The following is a 22,733-nucleotide window of genomic DNA, read 5'->3' on the forward strand; positions in this document are numbered from 1 at the left end:
CCTTACTTGATTTCCAAAAGAAACCTATGCAAGTTCCTACCTAACCTAGGTTTCTAGCTGTAAACTAATAGTGTCCAATGAATTATTGGAAGAGCAATAGACCTTCTAGCATTCTGCTTGTCATGTCATTTAGAAAGCTTTTCAGCATTTGAATGACAACCATGGTTAGGAATTTGCCCGCTAGACTTTAGTTAGCTTGCTAGCACCTCTCTCCTCAGTGTTCAGATTGGAGAGAGGCTACAAGTTTGAACTAAAAAAGGTGATGCTCCCAGTATAATTTTTCATAAAAAGATATGACAAGAATTTAAAGTTTAATTATTTATTGGATGCATCAAGTCGGCTTGCATTTTTTGATTTATGACAGCGCGCGAAATGCTGATAAAGTAAATCATAAAAAGCATTTTTTTTTTACAAGGGCTGTGGCCCTTGAATTTTCTCAATATTTTGTTAATCGATTCTCCAGTGTTTCTTCTTAGGTTTCTTAGGTTCTCTGTACCATGGCTCGCCTATGTTCATGAATTGTTGTCGCTTACATCAGATCATGAATTGGGCCAATCAACACCACAATGCTACTCAGCTCTAACAATGGCAGTCCAACCACTTGAAACGGGTGTCATTTGAATAGGATGAAATCAGGTTGGACAAACAATCTCGAATCCAATGGAATCTTGGCAGATTGCGAACATTCGAACATGATGATGAAGATCAGCAAATCAATGATGAATGCGGCCACCCGAAGTGGCTTGAGATTTTGAATAGGATGGTGTTAGATTAGATTTGGTTGGAAAATTCATTACATGGAAGAGCCAAACAAGAAAAATCATACCTAGCTAGAAAAAATTTATATATGTAAAAATAATAAAATAATTAATCATGCAATATAGTATACTAAATAGGTCTTGTTGAAAATCCCATTATATATCTTACCAAGAATCTAACCTTTGCCCAAGCCTAATTGGAATATGTTGAATCATGTTAACCTTTGCGCGTGCTGACCATGACACATATGACCCTAGCTTGTCCTAGGAGGGCTTGACCAAAAACAATGCATAAAGGAGTTAATATATGTAAATATAAAAAGATAATCAATTACCTAACTTGCAAAATAGTATATGATCTGGTTAATATCCAAGCTAGCTCATTTTGAAAACACCCTTATACATACTTCTAAGCATATAGACCTGGCCCAAACCAAATTAGAATTTGGCACTCATACTAACCCCAACATAACCTAACCACCATGTATATGGACCCGACTCGACCACCACAAAACAATTTGGATTAACTGCATTAGAGATGCACCCCAATTCTTTAGAGTGAAGGTTCCACTGATAATATTGCACCATTCTAATGGATCCAAATAAACTTGTTATGGATCACTGTAACAGATAGGTAGGGATGAAAGTGGATTAGATATTATCTATTCGGATCGACTTTCATATCCGAATTTATTCGGATATAGATAGAAACTTGAGCATCCGATTAATATTTATATCTATATCGATATTCATCAAAGAAAAATATATATGAATATGGATAGACAACTATCCAACCCATATCTAAATATCTGATTCTACTTATAATCCTATTTAATTTTATATAGTACTTATTAACTTTTAAGTAAAATATATAAATATATTAATATATTATTAATTTGATTATCATCCACTTAGTAATATCTTTGATTCAATGGTCATAGAGATCAATTATCAAACTTATATCCATATTAATTTGTATCCATAATTTTAGTATTTGATTTATATTGTATCCATTTAAGACAAATATGCATATGAATTTTTATATCCGATTAATATCTATATCTATATTTATATTCATTAGATAAAATAAATATGGATATGGATATACTGATATTCGATCCGGTTTCAGCTCTATAATTATAACTAGCACTACTAAAAGGGAAAGTATTAGACAATGACATCAAATGATAATGATATTTTATTTTTTCCTTCATTGCTCATGTGACAAAAAAAAATATGATTATTTTTTCAAACCATACAATTTTTCAAAGAAAGTTGATAGAATTTTTTAAAATTATTTTTAAGTTGTGCAAATAAAAATAATAGCAGTTATTCATATTATTAAGGAAACTTGTAATACTAAATAATATGCTACCATAGTTATTATTTTTTTATTAGTAATGAATAATATATGAAAAAGATTTAAAACCATTATACAATCAACATAATATTATAACGACAGTTAAATCTTGATACGGTCACCACCAACCCTCCCTCGATTTTTTTTTTTTAAGAAAAGTAGGAAGAAGTAAGATGCTTTTTTTCTAATATATTACAAAAATAATTATTTACATAGTACAAAGCTGAAAGCAAGTAGAGCTTTAGGTCGTGGTCGCTCATTAAGCTAGGATCAGACTATTAATGTCTCCATTGTGAAGAACGAAGAGGCATCAAACACGGGACTTAACAAAAGAAAATATAGGATATGAAAATATGGGAGTTGACAAAAGAAATCAAAAGAAAACTAAAAAAATTCTGCTTCTAGTATTGTAAGAAGTAAAAGGACAGGAAGACATTTCTCCATAATCATTGTGCTCTTCTTCTTAAACCCCTCCCCCCCTCCTCTCTTTTTCTTTAACTGATAAGTGGAAAAGGTGAGAGGCAAATAATAGGTCTCCCAGTCGAGAGAATGAACTATGGCAGTGCCAAAATATCCGACCAACCAACTCCTTATAAGTACCTAGGATGTATGAAATTTTTCGAGGATCCTCAAGATGCATTGGACGTTGTCCATTTGATATATCCAACTATCAACTGTTAAAGAAGCTTGCCAAACTAACATCCGAACTGTTATTACTTCAAACCTAAAGATACATTGATTGCGTTTTCACCATAAGCACCAACAACCTATAACGAACAAACTTTTCATAGCTGAAAAATAAAGAGACACTGATTTATGTTTCTCCAATCAGTCTACACAGCTGTATAGTTATCCGATAAAGGTAAAACATTGCAGCCACTAAAGAGAGCAATCCAGAACTCCTTTAAATAAAGATATTGCAAAAAGATATGATCCGTTATCTCTCCATGTTCACCACAAAGAGCACAGAGATCAAATAGTGACATTCCTCGCTTTTTAAGATTTGAAGTTGTCAAAATCTTGTTAAAAAAGCTTAACCAGACAAAAAGCTTAACCTTTTCTAGGACTGATAGCTTCCAGAAGAATTTACCAAGAGGAGAGATTGCACCATCATGTTTAAGAAAGTTATAGCATTTGTTCACCGAGAATATGCCATCAGTACTCTATCTCCAAAGCCAACGATCAAGATTGTTACATAATGTGCAAGATAAGACAATCAAAGAGAGATCGCATAGTTTTCTATAAGCGATGAAGTTCAATGGTTGTCCGAAACCCTCCGCAATCATCTACATGGGAGTCGAAGTTCCTTTAATTTGTTGGGAAAACTTAACAACAGAGAGTTATGGTTCCTTTGCAAGCATGAATAAATGGGGGAATACGTTTGATAGGGATGAATTCTGGATCCAAAGGTCTTGCCAGAAGGAAATTAAATCCCCTTCTCCTATTTTAGGGAAAAAAATTTATTTGAACAATCCATAAATGTTGAGAATGCCCTTTCAGACTGGGGATGCCATTCTCTTCATGTAATGTGAAGGTGTGGATGGTAGCTTATTTTGATAATAGATTGTTCTGACAAGCTTGCACCATGATTTGTAGTGGTCTTCATAGAACTTCCACCATCAATTTAATAGAAAGGCTGTGTTGATGGAGCTAAGATTTAGTAAACCGAAGCCTCCAAACTTTTTAGGTTTGCACAGCTGATCCCAGTTCACCAAATGCTTTACTCGGCTACCAGGGCGCTGCCCATTCCAGACGATATCACAGCATATTTGATTTATTTTTTGAACCACCACCGCTGGGAGCTGAAATACTGATATCCAATAAAGAAGGATGGGCTGCAACATCATAGTTGTCAAGACCATCCGACCTACTAGAGATAAGGATTTGCCCTTCTAGCCAGTACCAATCCCTACTTGTTGAAGCCGAGTGATGGAGAGGAAGACCGAGATAAAATTTATCTTCAACTTAGTTGCCAATTCAAAAGCATATAACATGTATTTGAGAGAATTAATATTTAACTTATCAACTTTGCAGAAAATCTAGATGTCATCAGCAAAATGGAGGCTCTGAATTTGCTTGGTGACAGAGTGAGAACCTATTCTTTCCAGAAGATTTTCAGAGTTTACAGACTTTAAAATTTTAGAGAGTCGGCAATCAATATAAAAAGAAGGGGTGATAATGAATTTCTTTGTTTCAAATCTTTTCTATTTAGGAATTAGGATCCAATAGAATTGTTTATAACCTAAACTGAGGTTGAAGAAACAAATAGTAAATGCATCCAATCAGTCCATCGTTTGTCAAAGCTTCTTTGTTGAAAAAGTTTAAACAAAAAATCTCAATTGGCGCCAGCGAAAGCTTTTTCAAAATCAATTTTACAAAGAATGCCAAGACTGATGGTACGTTGACAGTAGGAGATGATGTCGGAGGCAGCTACGAAGCTTTTAAAAATTACGCAGTCTTTAACAAAAATTGATTAATTAGTAAAAACTAATTCTGTAATTTTAGATTAGAATCGAATGGATAACATCTTTGATATAATCTTAATCATCCCATGTTCAATACTTATTAGACGGAAATCGGTAACCTTTCTCAATCCTCCTTGGATATTGATGGATGTTGTTGACACAGATGGCAACCATTCGTTCAACTCTTATTTTCTTGTTCTCAATTTATTTCATTTGCTCGTTTACTAAGCTTTCGACTCAGTGAGGCAAACCTCCCATTCATGGAAAATAAAAGGGTAACCATCTGACCTCTAAATTATTTAACAGCGACTGCAATCTATATATATCCACGAAAGCTTGACAATTTAGTTACCAAAAAAAAAAAAAAAAAAGCTTAACAATTCACAGTCACCTTCTTAATTAAAGATGTTTGACTGTTAATTAGAAGCTGTCAACCAAAAGCGCGGCGCAGTTTGCCATATCTGAGGGCGACGCTGCACCAACTTAATCCCCTCCAGAGTCTAATTATCTCATGAAAGCAATTCGTCACCTACGCGGAGCTAGGTTTCTTCGCACGTGTTACCGTGTGTTGGAAAAGTGTGTGATTGAAAGGGGGTTTCTATCTCAGCTGACCATCAATGGATGTGATATATATAAAATATTGAGCTTTATCATCTTGGTCTATCGAAATTAGAATATGTCTAAATGTATTTAATATCTTATTATCTAGTCTCTATAGATATTGACTCAATTTAGTTTATGTCACTAGCTAGTCTTCGCTCCTAAGTTAGCATTCCTTTTTATGCCGGAGAGGGCTAGATTTAAAGGGACTCTAGCTACTATATTTCTTAAAAATATATTAGCTTAGGTTGGGTAGTGAGCTGTTTTTTTTTTTTTCCTTATTTTTTTAATAAAATGGGAGGTGTGATCACCTGAGATTTAATATTAAAAAGATAAGAAGATTAAAATAATATCAGTGGCGATATATATGTAACTTAATATCAATTTGTGAAATCTAACCATCCCAAATCAAGCCTAATATATGTGATCAAAAATCTTAGCATGATTGTTATAATACAGGAAATTTAGCTACAAATCCATTGTAGATGCTCTCGTATCAAGTAGTAATTATTTGAGAACTAATGTTAGAAGGGCTGCCCCATTTCATACCAAGAGTGTTGATGGTTATATTGAAGTATGCAACGGTTACTGGGAGAGATTATGGCTTGCAACATGATATCTCAGTAATCATCGTTAGATTCTTGTTATATAGTCAATGATTCTCGAATGTAATAAAAAAACGACCAAATTTTTTATTATTCAGGAAAAACTATGTTAGATCCTTCAACAAGATATCAATGATGGAAAACCCAGCAGATCTCCAATCAGTCATCAATCCAAGTTAAAAAAACCATCAATAAGCATGGTGGTTTTGCCAATTCATACACAGTCTCATGATCCAATTTTCTAACATGATGGAATACGTATTTTGTGGAATATTTTCCAAGAGCTTTTGCATACTCAAATGTTGAGTCTGTGACCTGGAAATCTTCATGTTGGGTGCATATTAAATTGGTGACATGGATTGAGTCTCCTTCCCATATGTTGTATTTTCTTACACGAATCTTATTTTCTCATCCATCCCCATTGCTATCCCAATCATTCCTGTAGTCATTCAGTTTCGATCAACATAAATGTGATTTGAATTTTTTTAATAAAACTCAGGCATCATATTTGAAATAGTAAATACTAAAGAACATAGCATGCGAGTGATTAAGTTTGAGAAACATACATGTTGAAGTAAATTTAAGGAGGTTGGGAATGAATTGGTGGTTTGTATATCTTTGTTCTCCAATGGAACATGGCCAGGTTATTTAAGATAAAAGAAAGAAAGAAAGAAAGAAAAGACAATATTCTTATCTCTAACCCTAAAATTATTGGTCAGATGATCCACGGTCTATACAATGAGGATGAACAGCGTCACAGCCCGTTTTCCATGCATTTCCAATAAATGGGATCTTGCCAGCTGAGTTTGGAGAGCAGGAAAATCAGATAAGCATATTCTCACTTAACACAAGCTTGGCTGTTGTTGTGAAAGATTTTCGACCGTGCACGTATGCCCATCATACTTATTTCTTCTTGTGATTTTCTCTCCTTCTTCTTTGTTGCATCAGATTCCTGATTTAATTGTCGGAGGGTTTTCGTCGGAGCTAGTTCTGATCAAAACTTATTTTGTAGGAACGTCGCTCCGATGGTCTCCAATCTACTCCAATCATATTTGTACGTGATCAGAAATCTTCCGCAATAATTTTTATTTTTATTCTTATTTTTTTTATTTTTTTTATCGAAGGGGAAATTAATGCTTTGAGAAATAGTAAATAATCATGGTTGAGGATAAGTGGATAACAAAAGTTGCACGACTCACGGACTACAAACTCTTCTCTTTTTAACCTATTCTTTTTCTCTAGTTTTAAACATGTTTATCAGTTCGCATGGATAGCAACATGGACTACCATTCCATTTTAAAGTGAGTCAGTTCCTATTGCTGAATTAACTTAGGAGATGTTTGGTTGGGGTGAGTGGGGGTCTGGAATCGGAATGGGAAACTCCCATTCCAATCATTTGGTTAGGAGTTATATTCCGATTCCAATTCTGAGGTGGAATGGGAATGGCTCAATCTATATAGAACTCAATCCCTACTTTCTTCTATGAATTCAATTTTCTATTCTAATTTTGATTCTGATTTCGATTTCGATCACGAACCAAACGCTGCGAGAGATTTGACTATTCCGATTCAGATTCTAAGCCATTCCGATTTTCATTCTAATTCTGATTCTGATTGTGAACCAAACACCCCCTTAGAGTGGGAAGGTCTATCCTAGGCAATACATGAACTAAATACTGAATAGGTGTGGTTGGAAGGAGATTCATTGACCGTCATTACTTGGATTAAAGGCAATACCACATCTATGTTCATTCATATATATATATATATATATATATATATATATATATATATATATATATATATATATATATATATATATATATATATGTATATATGTATATATGTATATGTATATATGTATGTATGTATGTATGTATGTATGTATATTTCTTAAATGTGAAGCAAATAAGTGCACGGTGGACTGCCTGAAAGTTTGGAGTTTGTGTCTCATGTTTTATTTCAAAGGAATCATGTAGCTAGTTTCATGGCTGGACTAGCATGCTCCATTCAATAGAAGGCATGGACCTAGGGTTTTTCTAAGCTTGGGATTTTTCTTCACCTGATGCGCGCCTGAGATTTGTCTTTACAATAGAATATTGTAACTGAGGTTTTCCTTCTGGCTAAACCCACAATGAACAAATTAATGGGGTCTATAACATGTTCTTAGACATTTGCAACCTCAACCTATAGCCAAGACCTCTGGCATATGTAGAAGCTACCCAAAGCCAGATCTAGAGTTTGGGGTTAATATTGAAGTAATGAGCTTCCATCTACGAAAAAGAAGAGTAGTAGCACCATGTGATATGCTCCTACCAACCAAAACAAACCTTAGTAGAGCTAGTGGAAAATTTTGTACAGATGAAGCACAAGCCAATGGGGATCCACTTATATCCTTCTTTTTCTCTTGTCATGCTACTGCTTGCTTGTGAATGCATGAGTGGGCAACTGTGATGGCATGTAGAAAAAGCAGTGGCAAATAGCCAGTGTGTACACCATCAAAGAAATAATTAACATCGTATACAGGAAGCTAGCCACTCCAACACACAACAATCACCATCACAATAACATGATGAGTCGGAGGTGACCTTTCCTCAGCCCTCTCCTCTCCACACCCTCCTTAAGGTATCGAATCCTTTAGCAACCTAAGCATCATGCAACTTGTTTGATTCTCAACATTTCAACAAATCGGATGAGTACTGGTGAATTTAGGAGCAAGAATCTTCAACAAAAGAATGGTAAGCAAGAATCTTCAACAAAACGATGGTAATCTCGATCATTGAACATACATCGCAATCGGTGAAGGATAGAGCAACTAGCTGCCAGCTTGTAGAGGGCACATGGCACTAATGCAAGCTGAGACACATTAGTCTAGATCTCCAATTGATAGAGATAGTCTAAGGATGTTGTTAGTACTACCAGAGCCACACCTAAACCTCCTTTAAAGTCCAATGCCAGCTTATTGGTTATCAAAGTATATAAATGTCATTGGTGATGTTGCAAAGCCATGAGGATTCAATGTGATGAAAGCTACCCAACAAAAGCACAGTTGACTTGGAAGATGTAAAGACCAAAGAATGCCTGTTCTGCAACTGGAGCTCCCCTTCTAATCATCATGGCAAACACGGTTACGTCTCCTTGACTCACAAATTTTCCTTTCGAAGACTTTGATCCAGGATAATGCTATGCTTGGATCAATTGCCATGTGAAAGAGATTGGCATGCTTCTGCCCTTCATCGAAACCGACTTGCCTTAATTATTGAGATCTAGCATCATATTATGGAGTGCCACTTATCAGTGATGATGACAAGTCCTCTATCCCATATGGTGATAAGGAGCTGGTTGCAAGGATGAAGTCGACAAGAAACCTTCTAACCGGATGCTACCTTTAATTTTCTATGAAGACTTGGAATTTTTGTGACAAGCAAGCATATCTTACTTATCCATTAGCTTTGGCCAAAGACTTTGATTGCCTGGGGTGCTTGCATTTCCTAAGCTATGTAGGCCCACATTGAGAGGCATAAGGTTAATCCTATCTCCTAGTTTTTAAAGCATCATCCCTACATGGATGTCTACATCAACGCGGAATCTTAGTTAGAAAAAGAGTGATGGTTTGGTTAGTTACGTTCCAATTAGACCAATGGAAGAGTTGTAGCAACTTCCATATGGAGGAATGGATTCCTAAGCCTCCACCGGCCATAAATGTATTATTAGAAATGTGAGAACATGTGCTGATTTGTGTTTGGTCCCACATTGATTTTGTATTCGATAGATCTTATATACTGATACAAAATCAAGGAACTTAATAATACATTTTAGCTTTTTTTTTTTTTTTGAATTAGATCTTAAATTATTATAAATGACGTCAAAATAGATTCAACTTATAACTTGTACTGACTAGGGATACTATAGCACGAGTCCATTTAGATTGATTGACTATGAGATAATTATGATATTTGTGATTGAATTTGAATAAATTTGGATTTTTAGTCTGGTCAAGATGTCAAGATTTAAATAGGGAGAGTATATGATACTCAAATAAATACGTTTCAACTATCTTATGTTCTACTTTGAAGAAACTTTTGGATTATTTAACAATTCTAAAAATATTTTATTAAATATTTAGAAATTTTGATATTAGATGTTTGGTCTGTTGTGCACATGTGATGTGACATGACTTGATGAGGTTAGACAAATTTTGCCATGCCCATGATATCACATGGCACAAGTGGATGTATGTCCTTATCATGTGTTGCACACAAATGTCCTTTATTTGAATTTTTACCTTTTATATTTTTATTCATATTTTTGTGAATCCATTTAACTCGACCATCTCACATATTTAACATGCAATTTTAGCATTTGTATAACTAAGTCTAAGAGACTGCCATTATTATGCTTTGGCCATTATAGATAGATTTGTACATCAACTACCTCTTTTTTCTATAATAGACTATTTACTCCTTTGTTGAGTGATCTAGAATGGCCATAGAAAGGAGTTAGTTGTCTTGCAAAAATTTTCTGAATTATCTCTCTTTTCTTCATCTTTCCACCATTAAATTCTAGGTGATTAGTGCAATACTGTTTAAATTCAAGAACCATTACTGTATGTACAATTTTGGCGGATGTTTGTATATTGGAGAAAGACACCAAGCAACCTGTATACCTTTCGGGTATAGTTCTTTCTCTAAACACAACATTTTAGAATCAGTCAACTTTCTCTTCTTTTTCATTTTTCTAAATTCTTATATATATATATATATATATATATATATATATATATATATATATATATATATATATATATATATATATATATATATATATATATATATATAAGGGTAGATTTTGATAAGATCGATCAGATTTGGGCTTAAAATGAATCAGATCAAAACTGAACAACAAGGGTCCTACATTGATAATTCAAACCATTGGATGTGATCTACTACCTTAAGACTGATGGCACATCAAAAATCATATGATTCGAAGACCCTTAGCCTATGCATTAAGTGATCAAAAAATATATCTAATTTAATTTTATTTAGATTGTCCAATTTTTACTACTTGATGAATACGTTAGGGATTTTCAAATCATATGATTTTTTATGTACAATCAATTTGAGGTAGTAGTTCATATTCAATGGCTTGGATTATTGATATACGATCTCTATTATAGAGTTTTGATTTGATTAAATCTGAGTCCAAATCTGATCGATCTGATTCTAGTCTGGCTCTTTATATATATATATATCAATCTGGTATGCACCGCATTATAGGTCTTGGGCCTATCCATCCTTCCGCACAAGTACTTTCCTGCAAGAATCAGGACTCAGATCCTGTTGGGAGTGGGGTATGCCTCCCTTGGGCTGCATTAGTGGGCTAGGGACCATGATTCGCACAAAAATTATTTATATAGCACACAGGATTCAGCCCAAAATTAGGTATACATTTTTCTAGTTGTATTAGGAGTTAGATCGGTAGATTCATTCCATGACACTGGATCAATCAACATGTGCACATACATTAGGGTCCTTCGACTCAGCTCATCATGGTGTTCGATCAAGGCATAATTCCATACTGGAAAACTTTGACATTGGCATCGTACAAAGTTCATGTAGGCTCATGAATTGGTTAAATTGATTCAGATTCTATATTCTAGCAGGTCTGGGCTAATCAAACACTAAACTGACTCAAAATGGATTAGAACTGGCTAAAAGCTAGTCCCAACAAATAAATGTATCTAACTTCCTCGTCAAAATCTAATATAAATGAGTTATGCAATCTCTAAGGCCTTATTGGATGCCCCATATCATATTTATTTCATATATCTTAACCTGTGGGAAAGGTTGAGGAGAAGATGCAACAGGGTGAAGAAGCCAAGCACTGTGGTGTAACATGGACTTTGACTCCTTGTTGCTGGGGTTCCGTGTTCCAAAAATTCCCCTTCTTTTAGGATTATGTTTATTCTCAGCTCATTTTCGATGAAATGTGAGGTGGGCTCTCCCATGGTTTTGCCAAAAAAATGATGATAAGGTTAGGCAGCATGATTAGCTTATTAGATAGAAGCTTCAAAAAATCAATTGAGAAGAGACATGAGAAGAAATGCAACAAGAGTTCCATTATGGCCAATAGAAACTTAATTTGATATTCTATTGAGAAAAGTCTTATAATACTTTGCCCACTGTCTTATTCACAAGTAAGGAAAATAGTCTCAAAATAGAAAAAGAAAAAACAGAAAATAAGCTATCAGGTGCTCGCAGACCCAGAATTCTAAATATGGATTTATTTAGTTTTATTTTTGTAGCTTGCTAAAATTTTTTTAATTTTTCTCTGCATCAGGGGGGGCATTTTACTATTTGTTATTTATCTTAGTCTCAATTTTCCCATGGAAATAAAGTGAACAACTTTTAATTTTTGAATTAGACTCAGATCTAGACTTCATGATTTTTAAACTCGAGCATATTGATCACTTGGGTCTGGTCCTGGCACTCTGAAATGAAGTGTGAGTGATGACTAAGGAAATTGGCTGTGGGGTTCTCATGAAAACAGACCATGAGAAAATAGCTTTGCAAAGCCATTGAAACAAAGCGAACAAACTGGTTGTATTGGATCATTGTAGGTTATGGAGTTTTGGATCGTTCTGCTATATTTGGGGCCAGTGGGCTTGCATATTTAGATGTCATGAAAGACTTTCTCATATTGCATCTCTTTCTCAGCCCTTTGTACATAAAGCATATCCCCATCCAAAATATCCTTCTATAATTCACATTTCATCCAATACTAGTGTTCTAATTTCATTATAACCCGTATGACTCACAATCACAAATCTAATATTAACCCTCATGTTGAAGGGAGCATCAGTGGTCATTAACTGACATTTTGCTTAAGTTCTTGGAGTTAACTTCGCTATCAATTTGAGCAATTGTCAGACAAGAGGACCTGAAAATATTGGAGTATCGGTTGTCATAAATATTCAGCATCATAAATCATCCTAATCTTGGTTTGTTATAAGAAGTTGGGATCTGAAATAGGAATGAAAATGAGTGACTCTTACTTCGATGATCTGATCTCCTCCAAATATGCAAATCTTATTTCATTAGATTTACTTAAAAATTAAATTTTAAAAAATACCTCTTTGTTTAATAGATCTTTTATAAAATTATTTAAAAATATTTTGATTCTGATTTTAATCATGAACCAAACGTATTGCAGAATATGGCCATTTCAATTCTCATTACAATCTATTCTGATTCCTGTCACAAATCAAATACATCCTTAACGGGCATCAGTGCCTTAAATGAAGTCTACAATTAGTATTATGGGAGGGAGGGATGAAAGAAGTCGATGTATGTTGGGAAAGTCTTGCGAGAGTCTTGACTGACTGGTAGGATTATTTTATCAAGTTAATCACATGGAGTAATCATTTTTCTTTTTTGGACAAGAATAAGCATAATGCAGGATGTATCAGATCTTATCGCACCAACATAGATTTGTGTTGCACCACTTTTTCTTAAGAGATTAGTTTTAGGACGAAGCTTAAAGAGGAAATGCATACTGGCCTTCTGGAGTGCATGATAGATCCAAGACATATTGAATTGCCCACATCTTGGTTGATCTAGTGCAAGAACAATTTTTCTTTTCTTTTATAGTCTTCTCTTCTTTTTTTTTACTCTGCTAATGCGGCCCATGTATGAAAAAAGAAAAAAAAAAAAAAAAGGAGACGACTTGCGTGGTTTGTCCTCTCTTTGGTCAACATGTAACCACCGAGATGCATAGCTTCACAAATAAGAAATATTAGGAAATAACTGATGATAACCATTTTTATTCTGATTCATTGTCCTCAAAAAAAAAAAAAAAGAAAAAAAAAATCTATACATCTACTGCATTATACTAATACAAAGGACAAAACTCTATGATTTGCATGTGCTTATACATTTCCATTATATTATTAAAATTGTATTCCCATTTCTCATATTTGGATAATTCTCTTTCATAAGACTATCATCTCCCTAACTTATAATTATATTTTAAATTAAATGATGACCGGGCTTTATGGATTTTACCCAACATGATTAGAATCCAAAGTGAATATGAGTTTTAGAAAAGCTATTCGAAACGGATTCTGATTAGATACGAATAATAATATGTCCTGCTCCAAACATAACTCGCTATAATCTAAATCTAATTTTTTTTTTAAATATAATTATTTTGTAATATTTAGGTGATAAGTTTCTAATTTGATCTGATTCATATTTTTATTTGATCCGATCTGATCAAAATAGATATGAATATAAAAATTTTAATTATTGAATAGATATAGATATTGATCGATTCTGTTCGTATGTAATTCATTGTCGACCCTAATTGATAGTCAGAACCGTATAACCATCACTAAAAATCAAGCAACAGTGATCGAAAAAAACTATTTTAAATGCTGAAAATGAAAAGCTTCCATGCGAGTTCCTTTTTGGTAATTCCAGGCATCTGGTCAACCAAATCAACGTAAAATCTTGAGGACCCCTGTGAGCTTTTTCTTCTAAAAGGACAATCTTGGTGGCCTCAACGCATGGAAAGAGGAAAGAGGGACCACTGCTTTGATGCCTCCACGTGCACCTCCTTGTGCACCTCCCTATCACACCCTTTCCTGGAAACCCAAGTACCCTTTTCCATCGCGTAATCATACACAGTCATCCAAACCGAGAGTCCCACACTAGCATGCTTGAGGCGTTTCGGATCCTCTCATTGATGGGACCCAAAAAACCGACTTCTTAGAATATAATCATTAGTTGGATCGGATCCATCAGTTCAGTGATAGACCAATTCAGTCATAAAAAAACACATACAGCAACGAATAATATTTGCATGTCTCTTTATAATTGAATTGATTCATCACTTAGCTGATGGATCTGGTACAATCAATAACTATTTTTTTTTGAACGGCTTATTGAGTGGGAGGGATCACAAGAATGATTAATGGTCATCCCATTGGATTACATGATTCTAAGAGTTAGAATTATTGCCTAATGAAGGGCCCATGGGTGGCACGTGAGGTAAATGATGCGTTGGGTTTATGAGCTTTAGAGTCTCAGATGGTGACTCACTCCATTCAATTAAATGGTGTTACTTAGCTGTATGTGGTCCCATAAGCTTGTTAACCATGTGATCGTTGTTCCTTTTAGTACTATTTTTTATGGTGGGCTAATATATTATCTAGTTTTCATGGTGAGAGATTTATACATTTGTCCGTTGTTGGGTGGAACTAAAAACAAATTTGTTCGAAAGAAACATACACTTGAGGGTATGTGGTCCATCTTACGCTGTGAAAGACAACGAAATTTTGCTCCACATGATTCCAGGATCGAGTAGTTAGGTACTTGGTAGCCATGTTAATTTTCTTTGGAAAATAAGGAATTAAACTTATCTATTAGCAAGTTTGGGTTTCCAATGCTTGGGAGAAATGGGAAGTTCGAGTCATCCAAAAGAAGGCTTTTTTTACAAGTCAGAACCCAACTCAATTTAAAATTTTAAGCAGTTAAATTTTGAGCTCAATTATTTATATGACTTTTTCTTTCTCACACTAATTATTCTGGAAATAAATCTTGTATATGAACTTCAACGTTCTCCTCCTTCATTCATGTATAAGCTGTTATTCATGTGTATAACCATTTTATATTTTTAAAAGAAAAATGGAGCAGCGAAGGTGAACTTACATGGTTTATTTTAAAAATGAAAGAATATAAAAGCCTAAGTGGAAGCATAGAAAAGGAGGAGGGGAAGGAAGTAAAAGTTGAAAAAGAGAGATCTATAAAGAAATAATAGTCAAAAAAATTGATATATCAATATTATATATAAGATATTACAATATATTTGATACTATATATTATATTTGTGATATATATATATATATATATATATATTATATTATGATATATTATTAATCATATTATTGTCATATTATGATTCAATGATAATTCTAAATTAAAATAAAAATATCTTATTGTACTATATATAATAAAATATTTAATATATGATTTCTATTTGCCTTATTTTTAATCAAAATAAATATTCATATTAATAAATAATATATTGTAAATATAAATAAAAATATTACTTATATAGTAACAATTAATACATTTTTGTAGAATCTATTATTTATTAATATATTAATAAATAATAATAATCTTTTATTTACAATATATTATATATGATTAATAAATATATTTTTATGAAATATATTATGAATAGTTTTGGTGTAATCAGTGATCTTAGATTCTCATAGAATACCAAATAGATTACTCATGGATAATTAAGGAGCCTTAATTACTGGACTATGGCTTACCAAATGCAATGATTTTAGGATCCATTTGGTTGGGGCATGTCAAATTATGGGATAATCTGATGATTCATAAAAATCATTTATATGAAAAAAATGATTGCAAACGAAAATAATTTTTACTATATTTATTTGGTAGAAAAATTACTTCAAAAAATAATACTGAAAAAGATTACTACATTTGGTTAGAGGTAACCTATACAGGAATATCACGAAATTTATAAATATGTCTTCACTATAAAATAATTTTTTAATATTATGATAGTATTGTCATTTCTGATTAGTTTTTATATAATGATTATAATCATATAATCCTTTGCATAATACTATCTTCATATTAATTTTTTTTTTGTAAGAGTTCTTTATTGAATGTATTTAGAAAGATATCGGAACAAATTCAATGATTACACATGTAATTTTATTGGATGTGTTTTTGTCAAATATAAATTATTATTACTCAAAAATTTACTAAATATGAATGCTCTTATAGTTTTTATTTTATCTTCTTTCTCTAAAAAATAAACATGAGGCCTATTAATTTTTTTATCATCTCTCTTTTTTATTTTTCATGTTAAATATAGTAACCTGACATAGGATTCATTTTTTCATCTCAGACTATTCCCAACCAAATAGACCCTTATATCATCGGTAATCAGATCATCACAGAATTCAGATCACTAGTGGTCTTAGATTATCGTGATGATCTCATTTGAATCATCAAATACTACCTAAGTTAAATCTCCTTGCAAAATTATAATTATTTTATAATATTTAGGTGATGAGTTTTTTATCCGATTCGTATCTCTTTTTGATCCGATCTGATTTAAAAAGTATACGGTTATGAAGGTTTTAATTGCTAGATGGTTATAGATATTGATCCATTTCTAATTGATAGCTAGGATCATGGAATAGTTACTAAAAAAATCTATTTTAAATCCTCAAAATGAAAAGCTTCCACACTTTTAAGCTCCTTCGGTAATTCTAGGCACCTTGTCCACCAAATCAACATGTCATGAGGACGACCTTTGAGCATTTTTATCCAAAGGACAATCTTGATGGCCTCAACGCATGGGAAGGGGAAAGAGGGACCACTGCTTTGATGCTTCCACGTGCACCATCTTGTGCTCCACCCTTCCACCCCCTTCCCTAGAAGCCCTGGCGCTCTTTTCCATCGCGTTATCGTACACAAAGGCATCCAAACTGGGAGTCCAACACTTGCACGCTTCAGGCATTTCGGGTCCTCCCGTTGATGGGACCTGGACCGACTTCTCGAAATAAAATTATTGGTTGGATCAGATCAGATCCACCGGCTCAGCAGTGGATCAGCCGAATCATGAAAGGGCACACACGAGTTAGTATAATATTTGCATACCATTTTTTTATGATTGGATTGATTCACTGCTTAGCTGGTGGACCTGATACCGTCGATAACTGCTCTTTCTTGAAAGGCTTATTGGATGGATGGGATCACAAGAATAATTAATAATAGTCATCCCGTAGGATTACATGATTTCTAAGAGTTAGAATTATTGGCTAATGAAGGGCCTGTGGGAGAGCTTTGGAGTCCCAGATGGTGTCTACCGTCCAATTCCAATCAACTAAATGGTGTTAGCTGTGGTCCCGTAAGCTTGTTAACCACGTGATCCTTGTTCCTTTTAGTTCTATTTTTTTACGGTGGGCTAGTGTATTATCTAGTTTTCATGGTGAGAGATTTACATTGTTGGGTGGAACTAATTTAAAACAAATTTGTTCTAAAGAAACATCCACTTGAGGGTATATTGTCCATGTTACGCTGTGAAAGACAACGAAATTTTGCTCCACATGATTCCAGAATCAAGTAGTTAGGTACTTGGTAGCCATGTTAATTTTCTTTGGAAAATGAGGAATTAAACTTATCTATGAGCAAGTTTGGGTTTCCAGTGCTGGGGAGAAATGGGGAGTTCGAGTCAACCAAAAGAAGGCTTTTTTTACAAGTCGGACCCCCGCTCAAATTAAAATTTTAAGCAGTTAAATTTTGAGCTCAATTATTTATATGACTCTTTCTTTTTCATCACACAAATTATTCTATGGGGAAATAAATCTAGTATATGAACTTCAACATTCTCCTCCTTCATGTGTAAGCTGATTTTAACTCCTAGAATTTAATTCAATACTCTCGGACCAAGCTTCCTGCTCAATTACTTTTCTGAGTACACTGAATCTTACCACTCTAGTCCAAAAGTCCACTCTCCATCAGCCACATTTCACTATAACAACAGAGCATACTAATAATAGTGATGGAGACTGGAGAGGTTCTTATAATATTGCTTGGGTTTTGGATTTTAGTAGCTCTTATCACGTTTACTCCACGAGGTATAATTAGTTTGCTTCCTTTGGGAGACAGAAAATTATTGTTTAATTGACCGATGGTTCAATCTGTATGATATTGATGGTGCAGGAACAGCAAAATATAGATGTTTGATAGAGTAATTATGTTTTGCATGATGTGATGAGGTATGTCCCAAAGATATGCAAGAATCTAATTTTATCTAGTGCACTAAATTCTAGAGGCTATGGATGCTTAATGTAAGATGGAGGGCAAGAAGTATATATATATATATATATATATATATATATATATATATATATATATATATATATTCTGCTTGATTAGACAGATGGCTGCAAGTGGAATTTTGATGGTGTATGAAAGGAGATGGAGAGATGCAATCTACTAAGGCTCACTTCACCGCATTGATAGATGCAGTTTTCCGGAGAAGTTTCTAGAACAGTGGTGTTGTAGATGGCAGCAGGATGATCTGATAGGAAAGGTGTGCTTGGATTTCGCAAGAAGCTAGCTAGCTGTTAGTCCAAGCTGATCAGAGGTGGTGTTATTTGAGAGATGGTTCATGGAGATCTTCTGTAGGACCTTCTAGTTGGCTGAAGCAAATCAAGTCAAGAAGGAGACTGTTAGATCCATACAAAGAAAATGAAATAAAGTCCATTTAGGCTCTAGTTTTTAGGCTGCATGTCGAAAGATGAAGCTGTGCTCTCTTGAACTGCTATTACCCTTGAGTTATAAATGGGGTCACGATGGATGGTTTTAATAGTGCAAAATAAGGTTTCATGGAAGAGAGTGAAAAAAAAAAAAAAAGAGAAGAGAAAGAAGAGAGAAAGATGAGCGGCGAGAAAGAGAAGGAAAAAAAAAAGAGGAAAAAAATATTTTTTTAATACTCATACTGGTGATTTTAAATCCATAGTGATTTTTTGGTGTGACTCTTCCAAATAAATTTCTAAACCATTTTTTCTCTTGTGCTAAGCTCTTTTGAAAATTTTCTCTTGATCATTCTCTCGGTAAAGAGTAGCAAAAATTTTATACTCCATCCATTAAAGTGGATATCTCGCTCCTCCGGTGGACATAGATTGGATTTTAGGTGAATCCTGTTAAATCAGGTGTATAACCTTTTTTCATTTGGAAAAGAAAAATGAAAAAATGAAGATGAACTTTCATGGTTTATTTTAAAAATAAAAGAATATAAAAACCTAAGTAGAAGCCTAGGAAACGAGGGACCCTCCGAGAAAATGAAAAGTTGGAAAGAGAGATCCTAGGAAAAAGATAGAAAAATGATAGTGAAAATAGTCACTCCAATAATAGATTTAGCCCCCTAAATGAGTTATTTTAGATAGTTTTGGATGTACGAATGAAAATGAACTCGATAGCATCCTTCCAGATATTTTTTTATATCTATATGAATATTTCTAATCTATTTCACTAGCATCCATATCTATATTTATATCCATAAGGTAGAAAAAATATGGATGATATTTTCTATTTGATAATTTATAAAATATAATTATTTAATTTATATTTATATTTATATGCATACTATTAATTTTTGACTTATTTTGCATCTATTTAAAGCAAATAAAGAAATGAAACTTGGCATCTATGTGTGTGTATATATTTGTATGTCTATATATGTATGTTTGTATGTATCAAACAAAAATGGATATAGATATAGATATATTATATCAGATTGGTTTTCAACCGTTTTTTTTTTCTAATTTTTTGATCGAAGGTTCTCAACCTAGTTAGTTGATATTAGATTTTGCAAATAAAAAAAATAAAAAAAATATAGATACTTTCAGCCAAAGGATTAAGCTGTACAACTTTCAAATCATGTTACACGCGTGTATTAGAAGCCAATAGTCAGGTGACCAAGTGGATTGAATGATGCCGATTTGGATGGAAAGGCCAACCTAATCCCACACCAACCTATCATTCCTAGGCTGGATCTGAATATCTGAAAAGATTGTTACAGTATTTCTACATCATTTCATCATCGCTTTTGCCGGGTTTGTGGACCAAACTCCAAACTCGCTTCCCAAACGGCTTTCCTTCCTTTTTTTTTTTTTTTCCTTTTTGGCAAAGCTTCCCAAATCTAATCGGGCATCACTTCCACCACCTTTTCTGCTGTGTGCTCGTGGCTACCTAAGATAAAATACAAAGACCGCACTACGTCTGATGTGCGCGTGTGTGTGTGTGAGAGACAGAGAGAGAGAGAGAGCTATGACATATATAATAAGACATTTGGTACCAAAGAGTGCTTGTGATTCCTTATTTCTCTATAATTAATGCTCGACACCTATTTGGGCTATTATGTAGTGAATCATAATGCATGTGATTTCTTATTTTTTTTTGTGGAGACCAAAGAGGCGTTTGATATGGAATAACCCATCCACAATCAAAAGTAATATGGATGAAGATGATGAAATTATTATATTTAATTCTACATAAAAATATATATATATAGAAAGTGAGCATTGGATCCTTCATGGGTCCCAAAAGCTGTTTCTATATTGGTCTGAGCCTGTGCCCAAAAGATTCAGGGATTAAACAAACACTGTGGCCTTGTGAGCTAAGTACGATCCTTGCTGTCGATTGGATTGAGCTTATGTGCTCCGTGATGCACGCTGCCGCCTGGAGACTCCACCTGGAGCATCACCTGTTGGTCGATTTTACCATTGCTTGTGTGAGGATCAAATGCGTTCGATGTCAGCTAATGTTGGTCCAAGATCCTTGCATTTGTTTGCCGAGTATTTAATACACTATTTTGTACACAAATCAGTATAATATTAAGAGTTAGTTAAGCTTAGTAGTAACCTTTTAGAATATTACATTGTAAGGTATAAATTTAATAGGAGTGTCAGTTCCATCATTGGATCTTAATGAGCATCTGTTGTGTTTATTGTTAATGATCTGGGGCCCATGTATTTAATATTGAGGCCACGTAGGGAATTTATAATCTAGAGTACAGAAATTTTATATGCATCCAGATATGGCACCAGTGCTCTCTGTGCAATGCTATCCTGTGATTGGCTGGCTGAGCATGGCATTCCAAGTTCCTGCCGAGCATCTCCATTATTGTTAATAATGTACAAAACCTCAAAACTAAGCATGATTTCAAGGTTATAGAAGATATTATTAAATGATCGCACATAGCCACCTCATACACGAAAACTATTGCTTTGCATCACCGCATGCATATTCTTATCAATTATCTTCAGCAGCTATTTGAATAAGATATAGTTATATTTTTCTATATCTCCATAGCTATGAGTTCTAACATATATGGTATGGTTAAAATTTCCAAATATTAATACTACGTTGCTGTGAACTTCCACATTAAACCTCATAAATCTCTCTCTCTCAGAGCATATGCTAGCTCAACCTACAATAGATTTTAGAAAGGACATAGATACACCATATTGCCATACGTTTTTTATGGCATAGCTCAATATATAATCACCAAGTAAAATATCAAAATGAGATACTTTTGTCAATTTTTACTCTTTTTGGTTGGCAAGGCTATAGATGCAACTCGATCCCGTGTCTTTAGGGGCTTAATCCCAAATCACAAATAATAGTGGAAACTTACTGCATTATCGTTGCTGGTAAACCGTGCAATATTGATCATAAAAATAATAAACAAATGTGGGGTCACGTGTTGCCAAACCTGGGTAGGTTGGGCGAAAGTGGGAGAAATTATTAATTAGAATCGTTATACTACTGTACTTTCCATCATCTAATAAAAAAATTAACACATCATTTATTATTAAAAAAAGATCTATTTTTATTCTAAATTTGGTTGGTAATTTGACAATCTTTGCTGGTTTGAGCGAATTTTTTTTTGATGACGCGATAATTTTTTCTTTGATGGGTCAAGGCACACATGGTAGAATAGGTGTGGCATTTGATCGGTACTCGCTGGATGACTCTTCGTTCACGTGAGTGTGGATCTTTTGCTGTGCATCATATGGTACAGATACACAATATATATGATGGACGGCCATGAATGATTGTGGACTATGTGATGTACGTCATATGTGATCGCATGTCATCCATCGTATGATGGATGGTGTGCAAGATAACTATACCATTTGATGTATTGCAGATACCGCAGAGAATACAGACATTCATTCATGTACTTTTATGCGCCCAAGTGGTGGTGTGTTTGATGTTAGAATTTGACGTCTCGAGATTCGATCCATATTGAGCTCACAGCGAGGTCCGCAACGACGAATGAAGTCCAACGAGCTTAAGATCACTTCAAACGGAATTCAGATGATCGAG

Source organism: Elaeis guineensis, chromosome 7 (genome assembly GCF_000442705.2).
Source record: "Elaeis guineensis isolate ETL-2024a chromosome 7, EG11, whole genome shotgun sequence".
Lineage (NCBI taxonomy): Eukaryota > Viridiplantae > Streptophyta > Magnoliopsida > Arecales > Arecaceae > Elaeis > Elaeis guineensis.